Source organism: Cygnus olor, chromosome 17 (genome assembly GCF_009769625.2).
Source record: "Cygnus olor isolate bCygOlo1 chromosome 17, bCygOlo1.pri.v2, whole genome shotgun sequence".
Classification (NCBI taxonomy): Eukaryota; Metazoa; Chordata; class Aves; order Anseriformes; family Anatidae; genus Cygnus; species Cygnus olor.
In genome coordinates, this window is record NC_049185.1 from 1,158,281 (window position 1) to 1,167,137 (window position 8,857).

At 43.4% G+C, this 8,857-nt stretch overlaps 1 long non-coding RNA gene across 1 annotated transcript; it reads right to left on the minus strand.

Annotated features, from left to right (window-relative positions):
* Positions 1-1,134: 1,134 nt before the first annotated feature.
* On the minus strand, positions 1,135-4,796 carry LOC121079586. Its single transcript, XR_005825102.1, has 4 exons — positions 4,611-4,796; positions 4,397-4,429; positions 2,884-2,976; positions 1,135-2,402 (listed from the first exon to the last, which is right to left on the minus strand). It is a non-coding gene; the product is annotated as an uncharacterized LOC121079586 (long non-coding RNA).
* Between the last annotated feature and the right edge of the window lie 4,061 nt (positions 4,797-8,857).

Consider the following 8,857-nt stretch of genomic DNA (forward strand, 5'->3'; position numbering starts at 1 on the left):
GCAGATGTCTGTATCTGAGGTTGTGCAGTCTCCCTCCTTGAAGTTTTCAAGACCAGACTGAATAAAACCCTGAGCAACCTGGTCTGACCTCAAGCTGATCCTGCTCTGAGCAGAAGGTTGGTCTAGAGACCTCCTGAGGTCCCCACCAACCTGAGTTTGGCTATCTCATTATTCCTGAGTGTGACCTTGACTCTTCCAGACATGGCAGCTGCCTGTTGATTCTGAGAACACATGAAGTATCTGGTGGGTGGTACTCAGCGACTCCCAGCTAGCAGCAAGTCGCTCCAGACTTCATTCCTTCTCAAAGGAGTTCTGCATTAAGAGCCGTCCACTGCAGAGTGCACAGGAGCAGTGAGCCCTGCAGCAGCAAGTAGCAACACCTGGGTTACAGGCTCTGCAACACCAAGGAAACATTTTGTTTCAGAATTAATAATTTTTTATTTAATTTTTATTTTATTTTTTACCAGAAGCACTTTGGGGGTTTCATATGTTTGTTTTTTAAACAAACATACCAGTATTGGCCAAGAACAGCAATGTATGCTGTCATTAGTGCAATAAAGAAAAAATTAGCACTTCGAGGGGAATTTTTCAGTTTGCCTACAGGTAGCTTTTCAAACCTCTTCTTTGGGTCTTTCCATTTCTCATTCTCTGGAATGAGCTGCAGCCCTGCCTAGCTGAGATAATAAAACGTCATCAGTGCAGGAATAACAGAAAAGTACAAAAAATCACATTTAATTGTCCAGAGACATCCCTGACACACCATGCCAGGGGAGGCACCCAACCTCATTGTGCGGTTCCTAGGGCTGCTGCGTTTCACAGCAGCCTGATTGGGATTTAATGATGGGGACTTAGAAATACAGAGCATTTCCCCCACGCAAAATGAGGATCAAACTGAGCCCGAATACTTGAGAATGGAAAAATCTATTAGACAGCCTGTCTCCGGCAAAAGACTGAGAGATTAGTACTGGCTTTATCCCGTGGGATTATCCCTGCTTGCATGTTTTTAATTTACTCACTGTTATAGATAGGTGCTTTGAACATCTAAATAAATAAGTGATTCGATTGCATAAATTCTCAATCAGATTTAATGCTCACATATTTAAGAATTATCTTGTAATGCCATTTGTGCTCGTGTCTCATTAAATAGATCTGCAGATATTTTTTTTTTCTTTTTTTTAGTTTCACATTGAAGATGCATGTTAGTAACACAAAATGATGAACCAAGCACTAATGAGAAGGAAAATCTTGTGGGAAGCAAATGTCAAAAGCACTGCTCGGTACAAACACGTGGGTTGAACCTTTGGCTGTGCCTCCCCTGTGGCAAGGACGCATCTCGGTGGTCTCCCTCCCAGCGTCAAGGCAGAGTCTCCCTGCCAGCATAGACAGACGTCATGTCTGTGCCCTCCTTCCTTCTCTGCACCATTTAATGGCTTCTTACTGCTTCACAGATAAGGAAAAAAAGCCTTCCCAATGTTGCCAGGCAGCATCGAAGGCAGAGAATTGCCTTAAATCTCCTTTGACGCCAGAGACAAAGCCATGGTGTGTCTGATGGCTGCAGACAGCCCTATCCGACTTTAGTTCAGACAAATGCTTCCTTTCTCAGCTACGCTGGAAAAGGAACACACATCTAATAACACCATAAACACGATCTTAACTAGTTTTCAGATTGTGCATGAAATAATTAGTTATAGAAGACATTTTCTTATGTACCATTCAGGTTTAATTAGGAAACGTGTTCATGAAGCTGGTCCACATGACAGAGGCGCATAGCTGCACAAACATGGCTGGGAAGAAGTTTGGATTGTTGGTTGTAAGTAAGATTGAATGGGAAGTCTTCACCTTAGGAAAAAATATATATATATATTCCTGTGGGAATGAGAGCATGGAGACAGCAAGTCCATGGTGGAGACTCACTGGCCTACGAAGACCCCGGTTTTCTTCTTCCAAGCAGGCCATCGCTGTGAGGAGCACTGTGGTTTAATGCATTACAGCAAGGTGCAGAGGGCTCACGAAGAAAGAGGGGTCTGGACCAGGGAAACGTGGAGCATCCCTTGGCGTCTAGTCCAAGGGCAGCAGCAAAGCCTTGTTTTGCTCCAGGGTGGGAGACTGGACAGAGCAGCTGCATTGGTACTTCCATCAGAGCAAGTTTCCCTTAAATACCTGTGTAGTTAATGAAGGGAAGGAGGAATCCTGGTTCATGCGCAGAGGCTCCCATGGCACAGGTGCAAACTCCAGGTGCAGGTTGCAGAGAGGCTTTACCTGCCATGCTGAGTGATTTGCTCTGGGGCGCGAGGAGAACAGATGGATGTGTGTGATGTGTGGGGCATGGCAGCTCTGAGTTGTTCCTCTGGGTCTGTCCTTCTGTGCCTGATGATGCTGGAGCTGATGACATTGTTTGTGCTCTGCAAGGAGAGAAAAGAAGCGGAGACTGAGCCACACAGAGCCTCTGCATGGGCATCAAGAGCAGGGGCTGGCCAGGAGCCCCTTACATGGGACTCCCTCCCCAGGAGCAACCCCACAGGACCTGGGTCGTGTCCCCATGGAGGGTGGATCCCCTGATCCAGCCCCGCTGCCTGCAGCTCAGCACAGTCAGGTTTCCCACGTGCTGCGTCCCTCCCACAAGGCCCTTGGGGCATTCAGCACTTCCCTGTGCCACTCACAGCCAGCCACAGACATCCACAGACAGAGCTCACGTCCCTGCACCAGGCCCCCGGGGATGCCCACTGCCCTCCCTCCTCCTTGGCAGGTGAGGAGGGAGGAAGGACCTCCTCTTTCTCTGCTCCCAACTCCACCATCCTGAAGGGTCGCACTCCCTCTTTACAGAGCAAAGCACCCAAACCGCTCACTGATTTTGACTCTCTGCCCTCCAATCAAGCACCTTACCAGCAGGCTATTTGTTGGCTTTTTCTCCCTTTTGCCAGCAGACAAAGGTCTTTCAGATGCTTCCTTCAGCCCCATCCTCAGTTCACGCCACAGCTGCAGCAAGAAAACAGTAGGCAGTACACCTGCATGCAGAGCTTTTAGCAAGCCTGGAGAGGGGGAGATGCTTCCACCAACCACCTCTCCTCTTCAATGCATTAAAAACTTCAGCCCATTGCTTGACATCTTTTTTTTTTATAACACCAGACCTGGTAACCCCTTCTTCAGGATGTTGATTCCTGCCTTCTGGATCCCATGTTTTAGACATAGCCCTGAAGTGTTTGCTAAGTGCAGGTACAATTTCCAAGCAAACCATCTGGGATCTTCCCTACAGCTCCCCCTTTTTAATCCTTTGGGTTTCCTAATGGAGTCCCATGTCACTTGTAAATCCCTACGTAAAGCAAGAATTCATGCCTTCAGCAGCATGATTAGTTGGCCTGACACCCAGACAGACCTCTAGGCATGCATTAAATCTTTATACTCTATTTACTTTTTACTGAAGGTATTTTACAAGCCTCTGAGTTTCTGAATTAGTTGCCATGGCTTAAAGAATTTTCTCTAACCATACTCAGAAATCTGTTCTGTGCCTCAGATTTGTTTTTGACTTTGTTTGGCACTGAAACCAGGAATAATGTCACTGCTATGCAAGATATGTCATGAAACTACACATATATAATTTTTATACCCTTGTTGTAAAAAGTCTTTGTGTTGTGTTTGCATTTTGAATTTACCAGTGGAACAATAGCATTCCATTTGGGTCAGAATTAAGGTCCTTGTACTATCATAAAATTCATGCTTAATAGGAATAATTTTGTTCGCTATTCGGGCACTGCAAGAATTATGATGCCCCTAACTATTTGCATTGTTGCTTTTAAGTGGCCAGGTGTTTTGGATGCTGTGATAAGTAAGTGCATTGTTGTCAGTCAGCCACCATAATTGGGTTTTGAAACAAAGACTTCTGGCTTTTGGAATATTTACCAGCAAGTAGTGACATTTTCGACAGATCAGGCAAAGCTGCTGACTCGATAAAGCTTATTTTTGTGACTATCAGCAACATGACCTCCCTGGTTTGAAAAGAAAGAGAAGTGATTGTTCTGCTTAGAGCTGACAACAAGGTTCAAAATTCTTTCTCATATTCACAGCGTATTTCTAATCCAACTTGATAATAGAAACTGCACTTACAGGGATATATTTCACTGCTGCACACGCATTCAAACTCAGGTCAGGAAGAATTTTGGCTTAGAGAATGTGTTATTGTGATTAGCTGCTGAGTGCAGAAATACAGTAGCCCAGACAGCATCAAAATTCCCACTTCTCCTTATTATGAGAAGGGATATATCTGATCCATTGTCACATTTGCAAATGGCTTACCCCTTGTATGAACACGCGCAGTTCCTTGATGCAAATAATAAATCTTACCTACTTTGCTGAATGACATTAATGCATTCAACGCTAAAAAAGTTGTCTTTGTGCTTACCTTCCTGACAGCAATTCCAGAGATTTCCAGAGCCTGAAACAAGAGATAACCTAATGAAATGATCGTTAGTCTTTTTTGCCATAGCCATTATGCCCCATGACTTCACAATTTCTGGACATGAAACTCTTGGTATTTTGCCTTTCCCTTGCTGATTTGCCATCATGTATCACTATCAACATTGTGACAGGCACTACAAAACCAGTGGTGAACTCACATCTAAGTTGTACACCTCCAGCTCTTCAGGAGTCTAAAATCAGTACTAAAGCTCAGCACAGCTAAAAGACCAGCTTGAATTTAAGTTCCACGATGGAAATGACCTGATGTTGGCAGACTGATATTCTAGGAGGTAACCATAGAAACGTTCCCAGTAGCTTACATGGAAGATTAAAAGTTGCAAGAAGGCAGAAACACGGTCTGGATTAGTTTTTATTTGTCCAAGGGCATCACCCTGGCAAGGGATTATTAATTGTGTTCAAATTCTTCACTTTTAAGGAACAGCCTCCATGCAACTGCAGCTGCTTCCTAACGAAATGGAGAGCTCCAAGGTAAAAAAAAAAAAAAAAAAAATGTGTATACACACATGCAATTTTTGCAGCTCTTGCTGTTGCATCATTACATGTGCACGCAGGCACTGTAGTGTACGGTGCAGGCAGCTGGACCATGGCACAGAACAGCTGATGTTGGACTTCGAGTCATAGAGCTAAAGCCAAGGGTGGTATTGGGAAAAGGCTTCTGCTTTTAAATAAGGGAAGAGTCAACCCTCGGGAGGGGGAAGGCTGTCAGAAATGTTTGTTTCCACGACAGATGGTCTCTGAAGGCCATCTGTCGTGGAAACTTGGAACCACTCAAGGCTTGGACAGCGAGTCCTTCACCATCACTGATGAGCTCACTAAGAAGCTGTCAGAGCAAGAAATGTCTCAATGAAAGGAGCAAAGCAGTTCTGGACACAACCCTGATCTGCATGCATCCAGCTACCGTCACCCTATCCCCTCGAGCACAGAGCAAAACAGTCTTCTCTGTAAATCCAGACCTGGCAAAAAGCTCTAATTCCCAAAGTACATGCTTATTCCAGTCCCTATATATATGAATAATTCATCTTGCAATGTGGATCCACAGACTTGAATCTCTCTTTTCCCACAAAACTGTGTCATTTCTGTATGATGCAAAACCACCCAAGATCAGTATCATTTTTCATCCACTTTGCACAGGTACCAGAAAAGGTACAATATTCGGGGCACTCATGGGCACATCACCACAACACCTACTTGCAATTCCCTTTGTTGAGCAACTTCCATGTGTATGCAAAAACAAAGCAAAGCAAAACAAAACAAAACAAAACATAACCACCAAATTAAAATCTTCAGAATCCATACGCTTTAGGAGTGCAACCCCATAGTCACTGCATTTGTTCTAATAATAACTAATGAATCGTTAGGTGTGAATCAGAGAAGCAATCATGGTTTAATCATGGTTTAATTTGTTTCACAATACTCCGGTAAGATACCATGTATAGTTTAATTATATTGAAAACCAAGAATGATTTGGGTAAACTTACTATTAGCTGTTGCTACTGCAACCTGCTTACACCATCCGATGGACACCAGCATGAGGGGCCCAGGAGTGCAGATGGGCAGGAAGGGAGATTTGGCCATGAGGGACACAGCTGTTGCTCATGGAAAATCGTGTTCATCTGCAACTTGTTTCCTCCCAAGAGCAGGCTCAGCCTCTGACACCTGTGTATTGGCACCTTTGGGTTAAAGTGCCAGGTGCCTTTGCACTGGCGCTGGCCATGAAGGCAGTGTTCAGAGGCTACAGATGCTCATGCCGAGTCTTTGTGCTCAGTGTATGATCTGAGCACAAAGTGCTCTGCACAGATGTCTTGTTACAGAACAGCTTTCCAAGGCCTGACCACTGCTTCTCCATGGGAAAATCTTCCACCATACATTACATCTTCAATGCAAAAATATCCCTGAGTGCCCCAGATGTTGCCAAACTTTTCCAGAGATAAATCTGCACAAACAATACAAAGGAAGATTGCTTTCAGAGCAAGGTCTGGTCCCACAGGCATTTGGCTTACTTGCTTTTAATTCAGGATGTCTGCTGCTTGTATGCACTCTCTTGGGCATCAAGGTCCCCAGTGGGTGAGAAGCCCCAGCAAATAAATCACACATGACCACAGTCACTGAAACTGGCATGTCTCACTCTTGCAGGCTACAAACCTGGTTGTTGCCAAAAAAAAAAAAAAAAAAAAAAAAAAAAAAAAGAGAGAGAGAAAGAGAGAGAGAAACTCATACTTTTAAAACCATGATAATGCCTTGTTAATGTCACAGCATGCAGCAAGGCATGGGTGATCCACATCTCAGTTAGCTGTCTCTTCTTTTCTTTGTGTCAAAGACTAAAAGAAATGCCAGGTGGAATCAAAAGCCAGACAAATCAGACCCAACATATATTACTGCTAATAAATTTTTGCTGATGATCTATTTGAGGAGTTCATGCTCCTGCCCTTTCTTTGTAGTATCCAGACAGCCTCTGTATAAAATTAATAACAAGAATTAAATCCCTGGTGAGCTTCAGGCAATATCTGATCCTTTTCCCTCCCAAGGACAAAGCTCTGCTCTGTGTGGGTTTAACACAGCTTTGCTAAGCAAAGTAGCGTAGAAAAGAGGAAATGTTTTTTCCAACAAGATTTTCAGAGATTTTGAAATATAGTCCCGATAGGAATGAGAAGCCAAACATTTGTATTTCCTTCATAGATAATTCTAGAGGGGAAAATTACAAGCAGCCAATGAGAGCATTTAATTTTGGCACAATGCAGTGTGATTTTGTTTCTTAAATTGTATAATCAATTACAACATATTGTATTATAAACTGTGTTATGTTCTTTGCAGTCTAAAAGACAGCAGTTGCAAAATGAAAAGTGAAAACTTTCCATTGCAGTATCCTGCAGGAATTGGATACAATGCCGCCCTGAAGGACTGGAGGCCTGTGAGAGCAAGAAGCAGCACAGGGATGTCTCAGAGACTTTCTCAGTATCTCCAGCAGAGCAGAAGCTGTGTGAGGACTGGGGACAGGCATGGCATGGTGGAGGGAGCTCTGGCCAACTGAGATGTTCTTCTCTAATGAAGCAGTGGAAGAGCCCAGCAAAAAGCAGGTGGTGGCACACCCCAGCCAGAGCCAACACACCCAAGTCATCTCCTCCACCTAGGATCGCAGCTCACTTACACCACTCTCAGTGTCATGACATGGGGCTTAAGTACAGAATTGACATTCTGCATTATCCCAAAGGTCCAGCTACTTGTCTCTGAATATGTCCAGTAAAATCACTTGAGAACAAAGCCTAACGAAGGAAAAAATAAGTGCATTCCTTTACCTAGTCTATGTCCCACCTATGACCGCTTAGGACTTACCTAATACTTCCATACACCAAAGTCATTGTGGCATAGAGTTATGTAATGTAGTCATAGTGTGAATGAAAAAAGGAAAAAAAAAGAAAAAAAAAAAAAAACAATATTTAGTCTGCCTTATATTCACTGCCACATGATCCTGTTTACTAGCTGCTCATTTTCAGCTTGTGAGAGTACACAGTCATTGCAGTTCCTCTTCCCCCACCATTTGTGCAATTCTATATCCTTAATAGATGCTTCTGTATCTCTTTCCCAGGTTGAACGGGTAGTCTACTTTGCCTAACATTGCAGGTCTGGGCCATTCTGTTGCCTTCCTCTGAATCATTTCAAGTCTGTGCCTGCCTTTCTAGCGTTTAGATCAGATCTGCACATGTGTGGGCATGTGGTGTATTACAGAGCTGCACAAGCTCGGTTTGTGTCCTCGTTGTAACTTCATCGTAATGACATCTAAGTCTCTGAGATGTCAATGAACACTGAGCTAGCATTTGCAGAAGACTCTCCAGAGCTGCTCCAGAATCTCTTTCCTGAGCAGTAGTAGCCAGCTCAGAGTACACCTTTGTCAATGATTGTGCCTCACTTTGCAATTATTGATATTGCATTTCATCTGACATTCTCTGCCTTAGTCACTAAGGATCATGAGATTCTTCTGCAGTTCCTTGCAATCAGCTGTCATTTCTCCCTGCTGAGTCGGAAATGTCAGAGACTGACAAACAGAATAACATCCCTTTTGGCTGAGCAGATTGGATTACACCTTGCAACTGAACTAAGGACCGAAGTTGTGGTTGAAGGAAATTACTCATCTTAGGCAAAATAAACCAAGAAATAAATAGTTCTGCAGAACACAAAGAATTTCCTAATTATCTTCAAGACTCCAACCACCAAAAACTGTATTTATCCATCTTATGATTTAGATATTTATTTTTGTATATGTGGGTTCTTTCATGTTCTTTAATTGCTGTGACTTTTGTTCTGTTGTACAACTTTAAGAATGTTAGCAGAAGAATGTTAGATATAAAAAAAGAATGTATGTATGAGACCTACTCCATTTAGATAAACT